A 25,560-nucleotide genomic window follows, 5' to 3' on the forward strand; every position below is an offset into this window, starting at 1 on the left:
AGGGTTTTCAAAATATATAGAGATTTAAGGTAACTAAAAAGTTTCACAATTACCTCCAATTCATATAGATTAATTAGAAGTATACATGAATTTAGTGAAAATGTTTTATGAAAGAGTGGATTAATGCTAGAATTACTGATCTGCAATTCCCAATTGCAATTATATATTCTGGTACTAAATTTGAATTACATTATTGTACACACACACACACACACACACACACACACACACACAACCTAAAAGCTAGCTGATAATTCTGATTCTTTTATTCCTATGACTCTTAATATCCAGGTCACATGGGACTTAGTCCTAACTGATTTAATAGGCCTCATTCTCAAATATTTTTTGCATTTCCATGAGAGGCTTCATTCCTAGGAAATTATATATATTATTCTTCTATTCCTGAAGTCTATTCCTTGAGAGGCACTGAGTGTCATTTTTTCCTCTGCTGTCAGAAGTGTAGGCTATTTTCTCGGTGTTTCATTTTTCAATTGTAAATGATTGAAAACTATATTTTTTCATATATATCACTTGTAAAACTTAACATATGAACATGTGTGAATATAGGTAGGCTCACATAGTCACATAGTGGGGGGAAAGTACAATGAGAAAATGAAGAGTGGACATTAAGTGGAAAGAAGTAATGGAAATGGAGATTACAAGAGAACTAGTCTTTTTATGGTGCGGAAACATGGTGGCATATGATGGTGATAGATTTCAAGATGGTGAATGAAAGAGGGTATGGAGACATGGGATGTGTTTTAGATGGAGGTACAATGAAAGAACAAAATTTAGGATAATGCTGCAATCTGAGTTTTCAATTACTTGTCTTCAACTCAGTTTTATTGTATAATACCCTCCATTGCATTATACCTTCAAACTACCCATGTAATTAAACCTGTAATGTTTTTGTGGTTTAACTTCAGCCATCTTTGTGGTTCCATTACCCTTGATGTGCTTTACTCTAAGTCAAGCACTCTCTGAAAGCTCTTATCTTCAAAGGAGTAATTAAAGCAAAGTGGAAAATTGGGAAGCACTTATTATGTAAAATATAGAAATATTTTCTTGCTACAAATATTTTACTAGGTTGAAGATAAGCCCAAGTAATTAATAATCTGTCAAGAATTTAATGTGTTTTATTATTTTTGGATACCAGTGTGTAAAATATTTGTATCAAAATAGACTATATTTCTCAGATCAAAAGCTGTTATATTGGGCAGTGATAAAACATGTATCAACATAATATTTTTCTTAGTACATATATTTGCCTAACACATGACAATTGACAAGATAATAGATGAAGAGAATTAAAATATATACAAACTGACAAGTAAAATTGAGAACTGGATTCTTTGTAAAGCGAATAAATACTGTTGCTTCTCTTCTATATGCAATTTGATAATAAGCATACAATTAGCCATGCACAGCAACTAAAGAGTTTATTACTCTCATTCCACAGTATGTAAACAAATTTTGTGTGCATTGGCTCTGCAAATACCAAATATGACTGCTAAGCTATCTTATGGCAAATATTCTGCAATTTTTATAGACTGTTGTTTTCAAACATGATTACAATATGAGAACACTTCATTTTTCTCAATTTAATTCCTCCTGGTTAAGCCCAATTTATAGATTATATAAAATCAGAACTGGGGTGCCTGGGTGGCTCAGTTGGTTGAGTGTCTGACTTCGGCTCAGGTCATATCTTGTGGTTGACGAGTTTGAGCCCCGCATTGGGCTCTGTGCTGACAGCTCAGAGGCTGGAGCCTGCTTCAGATTCTGTGTCTCCCTCTCTCTTTGCCCCTTCCTCCCTCGTTCCCTGTCTCTCTCACAAGAATAAATAATTAACATTAAAAAATCAGAATCACTTTGCTTGATCAATGGGATTAAGGAGAGGAGAAGAAAGAGTTTTAATGAGCATATTTTATTGCAAAAACACATTTCATTAAACACAACTCTAAAATTTTAGGTTGGTGGTACTTGGGTGGCTCAAGTCAGTTAAGCATCTGACTTTTGATTTCTGCCCAAGGTTGATTCCAGGGTCCTGGGATGAGCCTGAATCAGGCTCTGCATTGAGCATGAAGCCTGGTTAAGATTACCTCTCTTTCCCTGTCTCTCTCACTCTCTCTCTCTCTCTCTCTGTCTCTCTCTCCCCCCACTACTCTCACCGCCCACCTTACATGCTATCTCTCTCTCTCTCTCAAATTAAAAAAAAAATTCAGGTTGTACCTAAGACTTTTTATTTTCCTTCTTTTCTCTCCTTAAGAAGGGGTTAACTTGGGGCACCTGGGTGGCACAGGCAGTTGAGCGTTCGACTCTTGGCTTTGGCTCAGGTCATGATCTCACAGTTATGGGTTGAAGCCCGACATCTGGCTCTACACTGACAGCACAAAGCCTGCTTGGGATTCTCTCTCTCCCTCTCTCTCTGCCCCTCTACTGCTTGATATCTCTCTCTCTCTCTCTCTCTCTCTCTCTCTCTCTCTCTCAAAATTAATACATTTTTTTGAAAGGGTTAACTTGTTCCCAGTCATCTAACAAGTCCCTCAATCATTTACCCAGTAAATATACATAAATAGAATGAGATGAAATAGATTGCAGAACCAGAACTCACATATGGTATCTCATTAGTAAACTATAGAAAAATAAGCAAATGGCCACCCCTTTGCCAATCTAGATTAAATAATAGCTGCCTTTTCTTATAATGACTTAAGATTGTGTGAATATTTAGAAAAATTGTTGAGGGAGGGTTAACACTGACAAGCTAAATAATACTATTGAACTAAATACCTAACTTTTATTGTATTCTGTATTTTTTTTGAGAGAGAGAGAGACAGTGTGCACATGAGCATGCACATGAGCAGAGGCCAGGCAGAGGGAAAGGGGGGAGGGAGGGGGGGGAGAGAGAGAGAGAGAGAGAGAGAGAGAGAGAGAGAGAGAGAGAGAATCTTAAGCAGGCTCCACTCCTAGTACAGAGGCTGACATGGGGCTCAATATCACAACTGTAAGATCATGACCTGAGCCAAAATCTAGAGTAGGACACTTACCCAACTGAGCTACACAGGTGCCCCAATACCTAACTTTTAAGTACAAAATGTAGAATTATAAATATTGTATGGCAAGTCAAGAGCCAAAATAAGGACACAGGATATTTGGACAGTCTTACTGCCTTTGATCAAAAATCAAAGAACATGCTAAGAACCATTACTATCTTGCCCTTATCAAAGTTGTCAAGCAGCTGTACCTATACACTAATGGGTACTTGCTAAGAATGGATGACTTATGACTGATGACTATACACTTCAGTATTTTGTGCTCAGGAAGACAGATACAATTAAAGGCTTAATGTAAATGAAGACCCACATGAATGGTACAAATGAAGGAAATATTTTCCTAGTCCCATTTAGTTAGAGAGAGGAGATGTATTTAAACTTAAATACAGTATATTTAAGGGCCACCTGGGTGGCTCAGTCAGTTAAGCATCCGACTTCAGCTCAGGTCTTGATCTCGCAGTTCATGGGTTCAAGCCCTGCATCGAGTTCTGTGTCGACAGCCCAGAGCCTGGAGCCTGCTTTGGAGTCTGTGTCTCCCTCTCTCTCTGCCCCTCCCCTGCTCACACACTCTCTCTCTCTCAGGAAATGAATAAACACAGTATTTAAGACAAATTAAAAGGTACATGATTCATAGTAAATTGATTAGAATTTTGAAGATCAAATATTATTCCAGACAGAAAATTTGAATAAACTTACAGTTTATTCTAAATAGTATATAATAACATAGCCATTAATGGCTCTGGATGCCCCTGAGACATAACTAGTTATTGAAATTAATTCAGGAATGAAACACATTGTATCTCCTATTATAACCTATGGAGTTTCCATTAGAGACAAGCTCAAGAGCTGAATGGATTGGCACTTGTTGAAATTTCCTCATTCTTCTCATATTTTATTGAAATACATATATAATAAATCTAATTTCCTATTTTTTTCCAGGATAACTGAATATTCTTTCAAGACATAAAGTCCCTCTCTCTATACTCTTCTTGTTTTTCTTATATAACTGCCCAATAATATACACCATTCTCTTTGCTTAAGAATCCCTTAAGCATCCCTTAAGGTTCTAAACAACTAATAGAGCTACTTATGTCTTATACCTTAAAGAAATATGTATATCCATTATTTCTCTAGGACTTAATATCTTTTTTTATAACATACCATTCCTCAAATATTATTATTAATCAGTATGGCAATATTCTTTTAAACTTAGGATATATTATTAAAGGATTGATATCCCAAATTCTTAATTATTTTCTATTCCCTTCTTAATTCCTGTGTTCAAGTCATTTTAATGTATTCTCCATATCTCTTATGCTCCTTCATTTCTTCTGTATATTTCTTTGAACTATTATCTCACCTATATTTATATTACAGGTGTATACACACACACACACACACACACACACGCGCGCACACACATATGTCATTTAAAACATATTCTCCAGTACACAAATTCTGTAAGTGACTGTTCTCATTTGTTTTATACACAACACTAAGCTTATATTTTAATTATATTGACATTTCTTCTAGTTCCTATTTCTAACTGGATCTTTCTTAAATATTTCTAGACTACTTTGATAGTACTTTGTTTATTTGACATTCTACCTCTTTAATCATGGTAAACATGCTTGCATTCCTTTTTGCTGTATTTTTAATAATTAATTTTCTACCTACCCTAAGTTTCTAATCTACCCTTGATACTAATTCTTTCAGTTTGCTCTCATGATAAATTATTTCCTTTTGTGCATTGTAATTTAGAATCAGCAGTTCATATTCAGTGGAGCTTTGTCTGTGGGAATCATTGTTGCCTGAGTTGGGGATGTATGCCATCAAAGACATTTTACTTTCAAATTTTGTGGGAACATTTAAGCGTTATGAGCAAAGATTGACATTAATGTGTATTTTGTTGCATGTGGTTATTTGAATCATATTTCTTTTAAAATTCAAACCTAAAAACCACCTAAAGTCAAAGTAGAGCATACCAATTCTCATGTAGAGTTGTTAATTTAACTCAAGTAAGCTTTCCTGTTTCCCTGATTGAAAGTAAGTGGATTTTTGTGATTCTCACTTTCATTAATGACATAGTTTTGTATCCCTCTACATATACTTAAGGAACAGGGCCATAGTTACACATATTGGCAAGGATAAAAATACTGTATATGTTTCTGGTCTGCAATTATCTTTTTAATTTTGGATCATGGGAATTTCTCTGAAATTCTTACGATTTCAGCTTTGTACTCAAGTATGTGTATATATATATATATATATATATATATATATATATATATGTATATGTGTATATATATATGTATATGTGTATATATATACATATATATATATATTTTAATATGAAATTTATTGTCAAATTGGTTTCCATGCAACACCCAGTGCTCCTCCCAACAGATGCCCTCCTTAATACCCATCACCCATCCTCCCCTTCCTCCCACTCCCCATCAACCCTCAGTTTATTCTCAGATTTTGAGTCTCTTATGGTTTGGCTCTCTCCCTCTCTACCTTTTTTTTTTCCCTTCCCCTCCCCAATGGTCTTCTGTTAAGTTTCTCAGGATCCACATAACAGTGAAAACATATGGTATCTGTCTTTCTCTTTATGACTTATTTCACTTAGCATAACACTCTCCAGTTCCATCCACGATGCTACAAAAGGCCAGATTTCATTCTTTCTCATTGCCAAGTAGTATTCCATTGTGTATATAAACCACAATTTCTTTATCCATTCGTCAGTTGATGGACATTTAGGCTCTTTCCACAATTTGGCTATTGTTGAAAATGTTGTTATAAACATTGGGGTACAAGTGCCCCTATGCATCAGTACTCCTGTATCCCTTGGGTAAATTCCTAGCAGTGCTACTGCTGGGTCATAGGGTAGGTCTATTTTTAATTTTTTGAGGAACCTCCACACTGTTTTCCAGAACGGCTGCACCAGTTTGCATTCCCACCAACAGTGCAAGAGGGTTCCCGTTTCTCCACATCTTCTCCAGCATCTATAGTCCCCTGATTTGTTCATTTTAGCCACTCTGACTGGCGTGAGGTGATATCTGAGTGTGGTTTTGATTTGTATTTCCCTGGTGAGGAGTGACGTTGAGCATCTTTTCATGTGCCTGTTGGCCATCTGGATGTCTTCTTTAGAGAAGTGTCTATTCATGTTTTCTGCCCATTTCTTCACTGGATTATTTGTTTTTTGGTTGTGGAGTTTGATGAGTTCTTTATAGATTGTGGATACTAGACCTTTGTCCAGTATGTCATTTGCAAGTATCTTTCCCATTCCATTGGTTGCCTTTTAGTTTTGTTGATTGTTTCCTTTGCAGTACAGAAAATTTTTATCTTCATGAGGTCCCAAGAGTTCATTTTGCTTTTAATTCCCTTGCCTTTGGGGATGTGTCAAGTAGGAAATTTCTGTGGCTGATGTCAAAGAGGTTTTTTTCCTGCTTTCTCCTCTAGGGTTTTGATGGTTTCCTGTCCCACATTTGGGTTCTTTATTCATTTCGAGTTTATTTTTGTGAATGGTGTAAGAAACTGGTCTAGTTTCATTCTTCACGTTGCTGTCCAGTTTTCCCAGCACCACTTGCTGAAGAGACTGTCTTTATCCCATTGTATATTCTTTCCTGCTTTGTCAAAGATTAGTCGGCCTTACTTTTGTGGGTCCAATTCTTGAGTCTCTATTCTATTCCTTTGGTCTCTGTGTCTGTTTTTGTGCCAGTACCATGCTGTCTTGATGATGACAGCTTTGTAGTAGAGGTTAAAGTCTGGGATTGTGATGCTTCCCACTTCGGTCTTCTTCTTCAATATTACTTTGGCTACTCAGAGTCTTTTGTGGTTCCATACAAATTTTAGGATTGCTTGTTCTAGCTTCAAGAAGAATGCTGGTGCAATTTTGATTGGGATTGCATTGAATGTGTAATAGCTTTGGGTAGTATTGACGTTTTAACAATATTTATTTTTCCAATTTATGAGCACGGAATGTTTTTCCATTTCTCTGTATCTTCTTCAATTTTCTTCATAAGCTTTGTATAGTTTTCAGCATACAGATCTTTTACATTTTTGGTTAGGTTTCTTCCTAGGTATTTTATGCTTCTTGGTGCAGTTGTGAATGGGATCAGTTTGTTTATTTGTCTTTCTGTTGCTTCATTATTAGTGTATAAGAATGCAACTGATTTCTGTACATTAATTTTGTATCCTGCGACTTTGCTGAATTCATGTATCAGTTCTAGCAGACTTTTGGTGGAGCCTGTTGGTGTTTCCATGTATAATATCATGTCATCTGCAAAAAGTGAAAGGTTGACTTCATCTTTGCCAATTTTGATGCCTTTTGTACTAAAGTATATTTATCATCACAATGTATTCTTTTTGAGGGAGACTTCTCAGAAAAGTTAGTCTATGAAATTGTTAACAAGAGAGTAGCTTAACTTCACTAACCTTAGTGACTATTCAATCATTCACAAACATGCATTCATTTCTTTGGTAAATAGCACTGTGAACAATTCTGGAAATATGAATAGTGGTTAAATGTTGGGTAACTAAATGAATTTAACCTATAATGACAGAATATCTGATACAATGGTTGACATAATTATCTTTTCTGTGTGTGTGTATGTGTGTGTATACTTAGATTCATATAAATGCATATGAATATATCTTAAATATGTATGATTTTTATATATTTGAATTTTGTTTCATATACATAAACACACACAAACACACAAAGGGAAAATATATTAGTAACTGGATGGTATTTTCTGTGACTGAGATTTAATTGCAATGGAACTCACTATACATTGTCAGTTTTTTTCAGTTATGTGTTTTCTTTTTTTAATTTTTAAGTTTATGTATTTATTTTGAGAGAGAGAGAGAGAGAGAGAGAGGATGAGCAAGGGAGGGCAGAGAGAGGAGGAGAGGGAGAGGGAGGGGGAGAATCTCAAATAGGCTCCACACTGTTAGCACAGGGCTTGAACTCACGAACCCTGAGATCACAACCTGAGCCAAAACCAAGAGCTGGACACTCAACCAACTGAGCTACCCAGGTGTTCCAGTTATTATTGCATTTTTAAAATTACTACTATTGTTTAACATTAATTTTGTTTTACATCACCAAAATATCATTATACTTACTTTAAGTAGGCATGAAATTCAGGCTAAATAAGTTTTGAGAGTAGAACGTGTGTATATTATGAGTAATAGTGACAAAAATCCATGCTTATTTTAACTATAATTATATTAAAGACATTACTATGATAATGCCAGCTTCTAATGAAGGAAAAATCTTACAATACTCAGGAAATATGTTACTTTAGCTTCTGATCATTTGGTAACCAGATTTGTTTATCATAGTAAAACTGTCCAGCATCAAAAATCACCCCTGGGTGAAGGATTAGCTAAAGTTAATCAGTGCGCCAGAGTGGCCTGGCTGTGGATATCAGCCCACTGGAAGGCAGATAATCATTTCTTTCCCATCCTAAGGAGTAAATGCTGCTGTGCTGTCAAGAACCTGGAGTTCATTCTGATTTCCCGTTACCATATCAGAACATATTCTACCAATTTAGTCCTTTTGCTCATAGGCTGGATTGTACTTCTAACTGGGAGATTTAAAAATGAATTTTACTTACTCCGTAAGATGAATAGCTTTAAAAAGTGACATATTAGTAAGAAAAATCTGGCCTGACTATTGTTAACTTGTTTGCTATTTTCACAAAATGTGCAAATATGCTTATAATATATACTTCTGTGTACTTTCTTTGTAATATATTCAATAAATAGAAGGAACATCATTTGATATAGAAAATACAAGAGTTGTTAAATTCAAGAGAAAGAGACAGAAGGACACTTACTCAAAGACTGTTGAAAAGAGGAGATGAATATGGGCATCAAAATAACTCTCTGGAAAAATAACAATAGAAAAGACAATCTACACAGAGTGATGATAATCTTTAACAATTTTTTTTTCGTTCAACCTGATCAAATAACTTGAGAGTTTCAAGCATGTTGAACCACTGCACCAATGAATAAAACATCATTTTGTGTGGGAATGGTAAATCCCAGAGAGTTGGAAGGAACTTAGCATAAACTTTAGGAATGACTGGCATTGAAGATTTCCCATGAAGAAATTATAAAAGCATTATCAGGTAATGATGGACACTCATAGCTCTAGAAGTATTGCATTAGTAAATAAGTTTTCCAGTTTTAGATAAATGATAGAAACAGACAAATAGACAAACAGTTTCTGGTAAAACAAAGGGAATAAAATAAAAACTTCTGTTCCATAAATGAGATAATCCTATCAGAATTATAAAAAGCAAATTAGTGGGGCGCCTGGGTGGCGTAGTCGGTTAAGCGTCCGACTTCGGCCAGGTCACGATCTCGCGGCCCGTGAGTTCGAGCCCCGCGTCAGGCTCTGGGCTGATGGCTCGGAGCCTGGAGCCTGTTTCCGTTTCTGTGTCTCCCTCTCTCTCTGCCCCTCGCCCGTTCATGCTCTGTCTCTCTCTGTCCCAAAAAATAAATAAACGTTGAAAAAAAAAATTAAAAAAATTAAAAAAAAAATAAAAAAAAAATAAAAAGCAAATTAGTTAACATAATTGTGTATCAAAAATCAAATTACATGAGCAAATTAATCTAAGTATGAAATGGCATGGGTGATATCTTATTGTTGATATAAGAACTGTTAGAGGTATAATAATCTTTTGCTATATCATTCAGTTCTCCCATTTCACACAAATATAAACTGAATTACATAAAATTATATAGTATACTTGAAAAATAACCCAAAACAAAACATAGGATGTTTTATTCATATTCACTATGTACTATTACTTACTGACTTGTGGGGCCTTCTTCTGTGTTTACCTATGAGATCCGAATATTTCTATGACTCTTAATCGTTCCTGTGCATCCATGAGCCCTCGGAAGAACTTTATCTGAAGCAAGTTTTAAAGGATAAAACATAAAGCCTTTCTTAAAAAAATTAATGTTTATTTGCTTTTGAGAGAGAGAGACACAGACACAGTGTGAGCAGGGGAGGGGCAGAGAGAGGAAGACACAGAATCTGAAGCAGGCTCCAGGGTCTGAGCTGTCAGCATAGTGCATGACGTGGGGGCTTGAACTCATAAATGCAAGATCATGGTCTGAGTTGACATCAAACACATGACTGAGCCACTCATGCACCCAAACCCCTTAACTCACTCTAAATGGTAATAACTTGCAAGCACTGTTTCAGAAATCAGTATATATATATATATATATATATATATATATATATATATATATATTACAATTTGAAATGATAAGCAAAATAGACAAACCTTTTGCTAGACTCACCAAGAAAATGAAAGACAAAAATGAATGAAATTATAAATAAAAGAGGAGACATTACAACTGATACCACACAAATGCAAAGGATCATGAGACTGCTATGAACAATTATATGCCAACAAACTGGACAACGTAGAAGAAATGGATAAACTCCTAGAATCATACAAACTACCAAGAATGAGTCATGAAAATTAGAAAATCTGAACAGACTGATTACTAGTTAGGAGATTGAATCAATAATCAAAACCTCCCAACAAATAAAAGTCTAGGATGAGATGGCTTGCCTGGTGAATTCTACCCAACACTTAAAGAAGAATTAATATCAATCCTTCTTAAACTGTTCTGAAAAAAGAAAAAAAAGGGGACCACTTCCAAACTCATTTTGCAAAGCCAGCATTACCCTTATACTAAAACTAGGCGAGGACACTACAAGAAAAGGAAATTACAGGCCAGTGTCCTTGAAGGATACAAATGCAAAGCACTCAACAAAATATTAGCAAGCAAGTATAAACAATAAATTAAAGGTCTTACACCGTGATCAAATGAGATTTATTCCAAAGATTCAAGAATTGTACAATATCTGCAAATCAGTATATGTGATATACTGCTTTAACAAAATGAAGGATAACAAGTATATAGTCATCTCAATGGATGCAGAAGAGCATTTGACAGTATTCAACATCCACTCATGATAAAAACTCTCAACAAACTACGTATAGAGAGAACAGACCTCAACACAATAAAGGCCATATAGGACAAGCTCTCATACTCAGTGGTAAAGAGCTGAGAACTTTTCCTCTAAGATCAGGAAGTAGACAAGGAATCCCCTTCTTGCCACTTTTATTTAACATAGTACTGGGGGTCCTAACCATATAAATGAGGTAAGAAAATTAAAAAAAAATGGATAAACTCCTAGAATCATACAAACTACCAAGAATGAGTCATGAAAATTAGAAAAGGTGAACAGACTGATTACTAGTAAGGAGATTGAATTGGTAATCAATTCAATCTCCCAACAAATAAAAGTCCAGGACGAGATAGAAAATATTTCCAGATTGGAAAATAAGAAATAAAACTATCTCCTTGCAGATTACATGTTATTATATATAGAAATCCCTCAAAATTCCACCAAAAAACTGTTTGAACTAGAAAACAAATTCAGTGAAAGTGAAGGATACACAATCAATATGCAAAAATTAGTTATGTTTATATACACTAACAACAAACTATCAGAAAGACAAATTAAAAAAAAAACACTCCTGTTTACAAATGCATCAAGAAGAATAAAATCTAAAAAAAAATCTAAAAAAATAAAAAGAAGAATAAAATCTTAGGAACAAATTTAACCAAGGAAATCAAAGACCTGTACCCTGAGAACTATACAGTACACCGATGAAATAAATTGAAGAAAACACAAATAAATGGAAAGATATTCTGTGCTCGTGGATTAGAATAATTAATACTGTTAAAATGTCCATATAACACAAAGCCATCTACAGATTCAGTGTAATCCTTGTCAAAATCCTGATGGCATTTTTCAAAGAAATGGAAAACAATTCTGTAGGGAACCACAAAAGACTCCAAATAGCCAAAACAGGGGCGCCTGGGTGGCGCAGTCGGTTAAGCGGCCGACTTCAGCCAGGTTACGATCTCGTAGTCCGGGAGTTCGAGCCCCGCGTCAGGCTCTGGGCTGATGGCTCAGAGCCTGGAGCCTGTTTCCGATTCTGTGTCTCCCTCTCTCTCTGCCCCTCGCCCGTTCATGCTCTGTCTCTCTCTGTCCCAAAAATAAAATAAAAACGTTCAAATAGCCAAAACAGTCCTGAGAAAGAGGAACAAAGCTAGAGGCGTCACACTCCCAGATTCCAAAATATATTACAAAGCTACGGTAATTTTAAAAGCATGGTATTGCATAACAACAGACATACAGACCAATGAACAGAATAGAAAGCTCAGAAATAAACCCAGTCATACATGTCAATTTCCCACAAAGGACCCAGGAATATGCAACAGGAAAATAAATATTATTGGGGAAATTGGACCACTGCAAGCACGAGAATGAACCTCTGGCTTACTCCATACACAGAAACCAATTCAAAATAAAGACTGAAATTTAAGACCTGAAACTGTAAAACTTCTAGAAGAAAACAGGTGTTAAACTCCTTGGCACAGATCTTGGCGGTGATTTTTTTTGTTTGTTTGAACCCAAAAGGTAACAAAAACAAAAATAAATAAATGAGACTACATCAAAGTAAAAATTTCTGTTTGGCAAAGGACATCATCGATAAAATGAAAAGGCAGCCCATAAAATGGGAGGAAGTATTTGAAAATGATATATCTGATAAGGGGTTAATATCCAAAATATATACAGAACTCACACAAATCAATATAAAAAAAACCCTCCAAATAATCCATCTAAAAAGTGGGCAGAGAGACTGGATAGATATTTTACCAAAGAAGACATACAAATGGCTAAGAGATACATGAAAAGATGCTCAGCATCATTATCATCAGGGAAATACAAGTGGCTGTAATCAAAGAGACAAGAAATAACAGATGTTTGCAAGGATATGAAAAAAAGTGAACCCTTGTGCACTGTTGGTGGTAATGTAAATTGGTGCAGCCATTCTGGCAAACAATACACAGGTCCCTCAAAAAATTAAAAATAGGAATACTGTGTGATCCTCTAAGTCCGTGTCAGGGTGTACACCTAAAGGAAACAAAATCAGTATGTCCAAGAAACATCTTCACTCCTATGTTCACTGTTTACAATAGCTAAGTCATGGAAACACCCTGTGTGTCTATCAGTGGATGAATGCATAAAGAAGATATGGCAATATACACAGTTTTTTATTCAGTCATAACAAAATAAGAAAAACCTAACATTTGCGACAACATGGATGGACCTTGAGGTCATTATGCTAACTGAAATCAGCCAGACAGAAAAAGACAAATACTGCATGGTCACGTATATATGGAATTTAAAGAAAATGTCAAACTCATAGAAACAGAAAAGTCATAGTGAGGAGCTAGAGGTGAGAGAAAGGGAAAGGTTGGTAAAAAGGTACTTTCAGCTTTCAGATGAATAAGGGGCAGTGGTAGCAGTCCCAAGGCAGGTGGAAACTCAAAACAGAACCCCGGATGAAAGTCAGTTAAAAAAGCACATTGGGAGAGGGAAAGGCTGAGCATGTTCAGGCCTGCCCAGAATCTGCACTAACCCAAATCCTTAGTCGCAGCACAGAGCCCTCTTCACTGTGGGTCACTTCCTCCTAGTGTGCTTTGGGTGCCAAACCTAGCCCTACTGGGGTAAAGTACTGTCAAACCCCAGTCAGGGGTAAGAAAACTGGGTGGCCCTCAGGCATAGAACCTGTGCTCTGAAGAACAGGCTTATAGAGTCTTTACTTCCATAGTTGGAGTGAAGAACCACCTAGGGTGGAGTTTTAAGCCGGGCCCCTAGAGTAGATCCCCACCCAGACCTTTGGTCCTCCAGTCTCTGTCTCACCCTCAAGCCTACCAAGCCTACCAGAGCTGGCCCCTCTACCTGCAGGCTATGCCTGGGCCCTTCCCCATCCCTCCCTCTTCAGGACAGGGACCTGTCCTCTCTCTTTGTGGGACTAGCCCCACTTCACCCTCTCTGGCTTAGATGTCCAAGGACCAGCCTTACAGGAGAATTTAATCATTTATATAAGTGTTCTTCCCTCCAGGAAATGGAGCTAAAATTCTGTCCCACCCACTCTTTCCTTGGTTATGAGGTGAGCTTATGACTTGGTTATGACTTGTTTCCAAAGAGTATAATGTGGGAAGGTGGGGAGGAAGTAACTTTATAGTTTGTTGACCTCAATGAGCCGCGGACCTGGGGTGGCAAAGGAACTGAGAAAAAGAGATGACAGTATAGTGAGGCACAGGGGACCCTGAGCTAATAGCCTGAGGTACCAAGGTTTATTGTACATCTTCTTATATACGTTTTTAGGAAAAACAGATCAGCAATGATTAACAGCAAAAGTTTAACAAAGCATGTCAGTGTACATCTGATTTAACTATAGTACCTATCTTGTGTACAAGAGCAGTCTTGCAGACACATATGTTCCGATAAGAATCTTTACAATAGAAGCAAAGACAAAGAAGGTATGCACTGTGCTATATACAGCTGGCTTCTTTTAAGCAAAATATCCCTATCTGCATACTAAAGAACAGACCACAGTTCCCAAGGGCAATTCACTCAAGTCCTTTCAGGTTATTTTTAAGCTTAGGATCTCTATCTCGAATTTTCTCAGAGCTCTTGGAACCTGAAGAAAATGCGCCTATGGTCATTGTGGTGTTCTGTTTCCCACAACAGTTACTTTATAAAATCCTGTAATAGTAAAAAAGGAATATTAGAGAAAAAAAAAAAAACTAGAGAAATCCGAATAAAGTATGGTGCTTTTTTAAAAAAATTTTTTTTTCAACGTTTATTTATTTTTGGAACAGAGAGAGACAGAGCATGAACGGGGGAGGGGCAGAGAGAGAGGGAGACACAGAATTGGAAACAGGCTCCAGGCTCTGAGCCATCAGCCCAGAGCCTGACGCGGGGCTCAAACTCACGGACCGCGAGATCGTGACCTGGCTGAAGTCAGACGCTCAACTGACTGCGCCACCCAGGCGCCCCTAAAGTATGGTGCTTTGATAATATTATTGTTCCATTGTTGATTTCTTACTTGTAGCAAATGCACAATAGTAGTAAGTTGTTAATAAGGGGAATTTGATGACTGGTATGTAGGAATTCTCTGTACTACATTTGCAACTTTTCAGTAAATCTAAGACTTTTCAAAAAATAAAAGTTTATTGAAAAGAAAAGGGAGACAGGAAATAGATGGTTATAGATTTGGACTCATGTTTCAGTGACGTCATCAAAATCAAGTCTCTCTCTGACTTTCCACAGTACTATGTTTTTTAACGGGGGTTGGCTTTTCATCTTTTAATTTGTTTCCTCAAAATAGTTGTCTCAAAATAGTTGTTGTAGCTCCAGCATTACGTTCTCAGAGAACTGCATTCAAAACAAGGAGAAAAAGGGCAGATGAAATGGGTATTTAACATTTATGAGATAGGAAAATAATATATACTGCCACTTTCTAGGTGGTGTTAAAAATGATTAAAGAAAGCAATTTAGGTGATACAAACTTTATTTAACACTTAATAAAGTGTGTAGCTTCAATTGGGAGAACTGCAAAATGGGATAGGAGTTAAGAAGCTTTTGAGAGGGTAAATAATAAAGAACAAGGAAGAGAAAAATGTAAAATATCTGATAGACTGGGGTCACATAGTTAACATTGTTTGGGGTGAGAAAAAAAAAAGAAGGAAATAAGTAGAGAGCTTAGAGTTGGCTTGGTATTTGGAAACTGGCTTCAAATATATTGCATTTCTGGTCAAGTGGAACATTTGCAGGGATAAGAAAGTTATCTAAGTTTTAGTTTGCTGATGTGGCATCCCAGGTAGGAGTAGCTCCTTCTTGGGCCTCGAAAGTTATTCCAATAGTGGGAATTGACAAAGATTTTCACCTTGGCCAAATTGTAGCCAGACTTTCCTGATCCTTCTTCTAGTATGGACCTCAACCTTGGCCTATAAAACTCACAGATTCAACATAAACAATTTCATCCATACCCCTCCCAAGGTAAAAGATGTTAACATAGTTTCTTTTTTTTTAAGTTTATTTTGAGAGAGGGAGAGACAGCACACACGTGTGTGCACGCATGCAGAAGTGGGGGGAAAGCAGTGAGAGAGAAAGGGAGAGAGAGAGAGAGAGAGAGAGAGAGAGAGAGAGAGAGAAAGAGAGAGAGAGAGAGAGAGAGAGAGAGAGAGAATCCCAAGCAGGCTCCACGTTGACAGTGCAGAGCTTGATGAGGGTCTCAAACTCACAAACTGTGAGATCATGACCTGAGCCAAAATCTAGAGTTGAGTGCTTAACTGAGCCACCTAGGTGCCCCTCTAACATAGTTTCTAGTAGCTCAAGGCAGCATCCCTAGAATGACCATAGCCTCCCTTACTTTCTTAAGGATGCCAAAAGAATCTACTATTTGTCCTAGCTGATGTCTGAGGATGGACCTTTACCACCCTTTCTTGAACATTTACCAGAAAGGATTCCTTTCTCTGTCAATTTGAGATTTATATGTATCTTTGCAACTCGGGTGTGTCTTTCTCAAGGAACTGAGCCATAACTTTGAAATGTCATCATCAGAAATGATAGGGCCTCTGTCTCCAAGGCTCTGTGTAGCCCACACAGCTGGCCTAATTAGCATTTACACTTACATACCCTTTGTAATTTTTCACTTTCCTGACTCAAGCCCCTCTTCCCCCCTCACTACTCATTTATTCTCCCTTTAAAACACCCAGTCACCTCTGTACCAACTGAGATTGAGTTCAGTTCAAGCTAGACCCACTTCCCTATTGCAATGATATCTTACTGATTAAGATCCATCCTTACACTAACTCATACCTGGATTTATTTCTCTTTGACATAATTAAATCAGTTGCATCGTGTTACATATCTACTAAGCAGCTCAACCACAATTTGATTCCAGAACTCAATGTCCGTGCTCTATCCTTTTAGGAAAGCCTATTGAACATCCTAAACAAGCATAAACTATAAGAAGAAAAGCCAGAGTCAAGTGGAGTTATGTGGGGATAAATAATCATGGGAGCAGGGGAAGACCTTAAAGCTTAAGAACTTATGATTTAGCAATACTGTTTTCCAATATCTTTTACTTTAATAGATATCATGAATCTGTATACTTTAAGACAAAAGTTAACTGCTTTGAACCAAAACAAACAAAACATGTATAAGGTCTGAGGATCTAATATATAGCATAGTGACTGTAGTTGAAAACACTGTACTGTGTAATTGAAATTTGCCAAGAGAGTAGGACTTAAATGTTTTCATCTACACACACACACACACACACACACACACACACACACATGCATACACGGGAGGTGGTGGATGGATGTGTTAATTAATTAGAAGGGAAGAATCCTTTCACAGAGTATACAAATATCATTGTGAAGTTCGCTTTAAATATCTTAAAATGTTGTTTGTAATTATACCTCAGTAGAGCTGAAAAAATATTACATGTCAACCAATATTAAGCTTCTGCAAATCTGGTTGCCTGTCCCAATTACCAGCCATCATAAGATGAATATTAAGCAGGTAGAATGTGCAGTGAAGTCTACAAACTAAAGAGAGGCAGGACAATTATGTCTGTACCATGAAGGAGTTTTAGTCCATTAATAGAGCTAAAATTCATTCCAATTAAGTTAGTAGAGAAGACATTTTTTTAAATATGGAATTTATGTTTAAATTGAATACTGGAAAAATACTGAGTGGATGTTAGGGTAATCTAAGGAATAAACTATTAGTGACTCCTCTGTGACATAAATTTCCGGGGCATATTAAAGAAGGGAGGAATCTAAATAATTAGGTGGAGGAAGAAAAATGTTCAGTTAGTGGGACTGCTATACATTAAGGCTTGAAATGAAAGATATAACAGCTTCATACAATGGTTAGAAAGAAAGTGACCTCCTAATTTGACTTTGAAGGAGAAAATAGCATACACAGTTTTTGACCTTTTAAAATAAAGCTTGTAAGTTTCTGTTAATATTTGTCATAAATCCTGGTTATTCTATACAAATACAAACATAAATTGTGACTATTAGCAAGTATTTATCCTTATCTGGCTTTGAGCTTTCTAAGCACTAGAATCTTGATTTTAATCCTCAGATATTATCTAATCTGTCCATTAACTCTAAGAATTTTGTAATTTTTTTTAACTGGGAAGTCTATAAAATCAAAAGATTTGGTTGAGGATTGTTGTTTTGTATTGATTTATTAGTAGTCAGTTTTAAATGTCTCTGCCCTACATGGTTTTCATTCATTTTATGTAAAATATTTATTTAGAAATTGTTATTTATCAAAACCTGTTGTGGGCATTTCATGATCCGTTAGATAACAAAATAGAAGAAAACTCCTTTACTTTGTTGAGCTTTTGTCCCAGGGGTAAGAGACAACTCAAAAACTTAATACATAATAATAGTAAATGGTGGTGATAAATGCTATGTAAAAAACAAAAAATGAAAAAAAGTGGAACATCCATAGGGAGTCCCTGGGCTTTCATTTATAACCAGGGTATTTGGGGTCAGCCCTGTTTCTGCAGCCTCTGCAGGGATGTTTGATTTGCTCGAACAGTCTTGAAAGTAAGTTATATTTACATTTGTTGCTCCAGAATGTTTTATTTCTCTCCAGTTTACTTTATAAAATATTGGCTTCTTGCTTAAATAGATCTGAAGATAGTGTGTGATACTAAAGTTATTTAACGAATTGTTCTTTTCACTGTACTCAGTAAATAGTTTGTTTATAAATTACCTAATTTTTCCGAAGGATATATTTTTAAAACTCTGATTATCCATTTATTCTTAACTTTCTGTGGTGTGTATTTTTTCTAATGTTTGGACAACAAAACATTTCTATATCTTTAATTCCATAATTTGTTTTATTCATTATTTGAACTTATTCACCAGTGACATGCTCATTTTCATGGAAAAGCATCGTACGGTTCACTATATTGGGCCCACACAAACCTTAGTGTCTTAAGGACCACAGTGACTCCTTTTATACCATCTAGTATTCACAGTGCTTTTTGTCTATGTTTTTGTTGTATTTTTGGTTTTTTAACATGGGACCTGGGCTATCTGTGGTCTGAGAATTTCCTCAGATTATGTTTCCATGCTATTGGAGAGTGAGCCCATTGGTTTTTATTATTATTATTATTATTATTATTTGTTTTGTTTTTCTTGTCATTGGTTTTGTTGATTTGTTTTTGTTCTTTAAATAAGTTTTCCATCAGGGTCAATACATCAGGTTGTTTGCCCTGAGTGTTGGAAAAGACTATTACCAATACTGATATCACCGCTTTAAATAAATATAACATAAATTGAAGATGTTTTAGGAAAATGATCCTTGTCACTAATTATAGTCTATACATCCCAAATTCATTATTACAGCTTGATCTTCCTTGATTAAAAGCTTTAGGGCAAGTACTATGTCTTAGTCTAATTGTGGATTTGCTTAGTTTAAAAATTGTTAGAAAAAACTAGACTTATTTTAGTTTTCTCTCATGGCTGGGATAAAATATCACAAACTTAGTGGCTTCAGACATTATAAATTTATTATCTTACCATTCTTCAAGCTTTTGACATTAAATGCAGGTTTTACTGGGCTACAATCAAGGTGTTGGCCAGGGTGCACGCCATTTGGATGTTCTAGGGGAGAATCCATCTCCTTTCACATTCTGCTTTCTTCCATGGATAACCTGAAGTTCCTTTGTTACCTGCCTCCTCCTCCATAGCCAAAGCCATCAGTGGAGCGTGCTCTCTCCTCATGGACCTTTGCTCCCCTTCTCTCTCTCTTACTTCAACCTTCTAGCTCCATTTCACTAGGCCCCTTGTAATTACACTGGACAATCTGAATAATCCAAGATACCCTATTTTAATGTCAGTTTATTAGCAACCTAAATTTCCTCTAAGAAGAATCTCTTTTAGCATCTAGAGGCTGCCTGCATTTGGTGTGTGGCCCCTTTTCTCTATAAAAGTCAGCAATGGGTCAAGTTCTCATATCTCCTCCCTCTTCCTCAGCTTCTATCAACACATCTCTTTCTCTGATTCTCTCCTTCCATCCTCCATTTTTACTTTTATGAACCTTTGTGGTTGTATCGAGCCCACCTAGAATATCCAGGATAATCTCCCCATTTTAAAGTCAGCTGATTAGCAGTGTTGACCATGTGCAACTGTAATTCCTCTTTGCTGTTGTATCTCACATATTCACAGGTTCTAAGGATTAGCATATGAATATTTGGGTTTTGTTTGTTTGTTTGGTGGGGGGCATTATTCTGCCTACCAAATTGTTGTTACCAACACCTGAAACTATAAATAGTTGTTTGGCACAGTAGTTTTCAGAATTAAAAAGACAAAATGATCTTTTTTTCCCCGTATGATTTTCTTCCTGATGCATGCTTTCTCTATAGTTTTCTTGACCTGGGTTATCCTGAGGTAAACTGTTTGCAAATATGCTTATACATCATGTTAAGACTATTTTGATAAAATTTAAATTCACATACTAAATTTTATAAAATCTTTCTCCTATCTTTTAAAAAAATTTTATTTAATGTTTATTCATTTTGAGGGAGAGAGAGACAGAATATGAGCAGGGGAGAGGCAGACAGAGGGAGACACAGACTCCAAAGCAGGCTCCAGGGTCCAAACTGGAGAGTGAACCCCAAAGTCAGGCTCGAACTCACGAACCGCGAGGTCATGACCTGAGCCAAAGTTGAACGCTTAACCAACTGAGCCACCCAGGCTCCCCTCTCCTATCTTGATTCTTATTTTCTGTCTCCCTGCTTTATTCTCTCCAGCACCATTTGTTGTTCTTGTCAAATTATTTTCATAGAAATATTTGTTTATTTGAGTACATTTATATAATCATTAATCCATAAAAAATCCCAAGTTTTTATCATAAAATTGTGAAATATATATAGCCTGAACTGTTTTTCTAGTAGTTGTCTGAAAGTCTTCATTGTGTAAAGATATCTGATCAACAAGCCGCCAGGAGTGGTTAGTCTCAGAATGACCTGCACTTCATTACTGTGATTCTGTCAACTTGGTCCAAGTTGATTAAATTAGAGGTGGTGCCCTCCCAGTGTCATCCATCTTTAGTCTGCTTAGAGTCACTTATGAGGAAAAACACTTTGCTTGAAGGATTTGTCTGTGTACAGTAGTGATTACCCAGTAAAACAAATCCTGCTTGTTGTGGAATCTGTGATTGAGACACAGAGACTAGAGTGATAAGAGAGGTGGAGCAGATAAGAAGTGGAAACAAAGAAGAATTTTCTTGGTAGGGGGATGGAATCATAGGATACCCCTACATCAGTAACCAATTGTAAGAACTTCCCTACACACCCTTTAGATAAACTACTCTTAACTATAGTAATCTGCATATGTTTCTTCTTGCAAACAAAAGGAGTTGAATTTACTTATTTCTATTAGAAGAAAAAAATTAAAGCATTTACAGAAAGGGGGCAGGAATTCTGTAATCAGAAATTTGGATTTATAACTAAATTTTTTTCACAACTAAAGAAGAGCTTTAACTCACTAAATTGTAATCAATATTTACAAAGTATAAATCCATCTTCTAAAAGTATTCATATACATTAAACTTTATTCCTACAAAAAAATAACTGAGATAGGCTATAAATACATATTTCACATTTCCTCACATTTAAATCTCCTCAATATTACATAATTTAGAGCTACATGGAGCCATAATTTGAACATGACCTGTTTATTTCTAGTTCAGTTTCTTCTAATGTTTTTAAAATATTATACATATATCCTCACCAAAGGGGAGAAGCAAAATAAGAACAATAAAATCCTAGAAAAAAAGGAAGAATCTTCCTAACTTTGTGATATATTCCCCCAAATAATCATACACACAAGAAAGGAGAAGGTTATTGAGGAAAATACCTGTAATTTCTCTAATAATGAGTATCTCTTTAATCAGTATCAGGAAATAAATGAAACATGGTTTGTTTTAAGAGGACTATGTTGGAAATATCCTAGTATATGAGAAGCCCAAGGGAATATCCAAGAAAAGGACATTCTCTTTGATTAAAAGGATTTTAATTCTAACAGCACTAGAAAGAGACAAATGTGTTTACTTCTTATTCATAGAATAAAGCAGAAATCCCCTCGTTTGTCCATGACTAGAAAAACTCTTTGTCTACTCTTTGAACTTCAAAAACCAAGGTACATACTTAGTAACAGCTTATTGGACAAACTAAATTAATTTATAGCATATAATTATTTAATGTCTTAAATGCAACATTTAATGTGTATCATTATATTGTCCTGTGCATTTGTTCTTTTTTCTGGTATGTCTTATTTTGGGAGCCATATTCACCATTGACCCAAGCTAGAAATCTCAATAGAAGTCTCTGAAGGTCTCCATACCCAAATCAATCTCATTAATATTTGTAAATGTGTACCTTTAATTCCACCTCTATTAGCTCAAGTCTTTATCATTTCTTCCATAGCTTAATACAATAACCTTGTCGGTAATTTTCTCTCTTTTTTTTTAATATGTGAAATTTATTGTCATATTGGTTTCCATGCAATACCCAGTGCTCATCCCAAAAGATGCCCTCTTCAATGCCCATCACCTACCCCCTCCCTCCCACGCGCCATCAACCCTCAGTTTGTTCTCAGTTTTTAAAAGTCTCTTATGCTTTGGCTCTCTCCCACTCTAACCTCTTTTTTTTTTTTCCCTTCCCCTGCCCCATGGGTTTCTGTTAAGTTTCTCAGGATCCACATAAGAGTGAAAACATATGGTATCTGTCTTTCTCTTTATGACTTATTTCACCTAGCATCACATTCTCCATTTCCATCCACATTGCTACAAAGGGCCATATTTCATTCTTTCTCATTGCCACATAGTACTCCATTGTGTATATAAACCACAATTTCTTTATCCATTCATCAGTTGATGACATTTAGGCTCTTTCCATAATTTGGCTATTGTTGAGAGTGCTGCTATAAACATTGGGGTATAAGTGCCCCTATGCATCAGTACTCCTGTATCCCTTGGGTAAATTCCTAGCAGTGCTACTTCTGGGTCATAGGGTAGGTCTATTTTTAATTTTTTGAGGAACCTCCACACTGTTTTCCAGAGTGGCTGCACCAATTTGCATTCCCCCCAACAGTGCAAGAGGGTTCCCGTTTCTCCACATCTTCTCCAGCATCTATAGTCTCCTGATTTGTTCATTTTGGCCACTCTGACTGGCGTGAGGTGATATCTGAGTGTGGTTTTGATTTGTATTTCCCTGATGAGGAGCGATGTTGAGCATCTTTTCATGTGCCTGTTGGCCATCTGGATGTCTTCTTTAGAGAAGTGTCTATTCATGTTTTCTGCCCATTTCTTCACTGGATTATCTGTTTTTTGGGTCTGGAGTTTGGTGAGCTCTATATAGATTTTGGATACTAGCCCTTTGTCCTATATGTCATTTGCAAATATCTTTTCCCATTCCGTTGGTTGCCTTTTAGTTTTGTTGATTGTTTCCTTTGCAGTGCAGAAGCTTTTTATCTTCATGAGGTCCCAAGAGTTCATTTTGCTTTTAATTCCCTTGCCTTTGGGGATGTGTCAAGTAAGAAATTTTTGTGGCTGTGGTCAGAGAGGTCTTTTCCTGCTTTCTCCTCTAGTGTTTTGATGGTTTCCTGTCTCACATTCAGGTCCTTCATCCATTTTGAGTTTGTTTTTGTGAATGGTGTAAGAAAGTGGTCTAGTTTCATTCATCTGCATGTTACTGTCCAGTTCTCCCAGCACCATTTGTTAAAGAGACTGTCTTTTTTCCATTGGATATTCTTTCCTGCTTTGTCAAAGATGAGTTGGCCATACGTTTGTGGGTCTAGTTCTGGGGTTTCTATTCTATTCCATTGGTCTATGTGTCTGTTTTTCTGCCAATACCATGCTGTCTTGATTACAGCTTTGTAGTAGAGGCTAAAGTGGGATTGTGATGCCTCCTGCTTTGGTCTTCTTCTTCAAAATTACTTTGGCTGTTCGGGGCCTTTTGTGGTTCCATATGAATTTTAGGATTGCTTGTTCCAGTTTCGAGAAGAATGCTGGTGCAAATTTGATTGGGATTGCATTGAATGTGTAGATAGCTTTGGGTAGTATTGACATTTTAACAATATTTATTCTTCCAACCCATAAGCACGAAATGTTTTTCCGTTTATTTATATCTTCTTCAATTTCCTTCATAAGCTTTGTATAGTTTTCAGCATACAGATCTTGTACATCTTTGGTTAGATTTATCCCTAGGTATTTTATGCTTCTTGGTGCAGTTGTGAATGGGATCAGTTTCTTTATTTGTCTTTCTGTTGCTTCATTATTAGTGTATAAGAATGCAACTGATTTCTGTACATTGATTTTGTATCCTGCAACTTTGCTAAATTCATGTATCAGTTCTAGCAGACTTTTGGTAGAGTCTATCAGATTTTCCATGTATAATATCATGTCATCTGCAAAAAGTGAAAGGTTGACTTCATCTTTGCCAATTTTGATGCCTTTGATTTCCTTTTGTTGTCTGATTGCTAATGCTAGAACTTCTAACACTATGTTAAACAACAGTGGTGAGAGTGGGCATCCCTGTCCTGTTCCTGATCTCAGGGGGAAAGCTCTCAGTTTTTCCCCATTGAGGATGATGTTAGCTGTGGGCTTTTCATAAATGGCTTTTATGATGTTTAAGTATGTTCCTTCTATCCCGACTTTCTCGAGGGTTTTTATTAAGAAAGGATGCTGAATTTTGTCAAATGTTTTCTGCATTGATTTACAGGATCATATAGTTCTAATCTTTTCTTTTATTAATGTGATGTATCATGTTGATTGATTTGCGAATGTTGAACCAGCCCTGCATCCCAGGAATGAATCCCACTTGATCATGGTGAATAATTCTTTTTATAAGCTGTTGAATTCCATTTGCTAGTATCTTATTGAGAATTTTTGCATCCATAGTCATCAGGGATATTGGCCTGTAGTTACCTTTTTGTACTGGGTCTCTGTCTGGTTTAGGAATCAAAGCAATACTGACTTCATAGAATGAGTCTGGAAGTTTTCCTTCCCTTTCTATTTTTTGGAATAGCTTGAGAAGGATAGGTATTACCTCTGCTTTAAATGTCTGGTAGAATTCCCCAGGGAAGCCATCTGGTCATGGACTCTTATTTGTTGGGAGATTTTTGATAACCGATTCAATTTCTTCGCTGGTTATGGGTCTGTTCAATTTTTCTATTTCCTCATGTGTGATTTTTGGAAGTGTGTGGGTGTTTAGGAATTTGTCCATTTCTTCTAGGTTGTCCGGTTTGTTGGCATATAATTTTTCATAGTATTCCGTGATAATTGCTTGTATCTCTGAGGGATTGGTTGTAATAATTCCATTTTCGTCCATGATTTTATCTATTTGGGTCATCTCCCTTTTCTTTTTAAGAAGTCTGGCTAGGGGTTTATCAATTTTGTTTATTTTTTTCAAAAAAAATGACTCTTGGTTTCATTGATCTGCTCTACAGTTTTTTTAGATTCTATATTGTTTATTCCTGCTCTGATGTTTATTATTTCTCTTCT

At 36.3% G+C, this 25,560-nt stretch overlaps 1 long non-coding RNA gene across 1 annotated transcript in view; it reads left to right on the forward strand.

The window, feature by feature from the left end:
* Positions 1 to 25,560, forward strand: part of LOC125176838 (uncharacterized) — a 297,248-nt gene that overhangs the window by 56,918 nt on the left and 214,770 nt on the right. The window lies entirely within an intron of this gene.

This window comes from Prionailurus viverrinus, chromosome A1 (assembly GCF_022837055.1).
Source record: "Prionailurus viverrinus isolate Anna chromosome A1, UM_Priviv_1.0, whole genome shotgun sequence".
Lineage (NCBI taxonomy): Eukaryota > Metazoa > Chordata > Mammalia > Carnivora > Felidae > Prionailurus > Prionailurus viverrinus.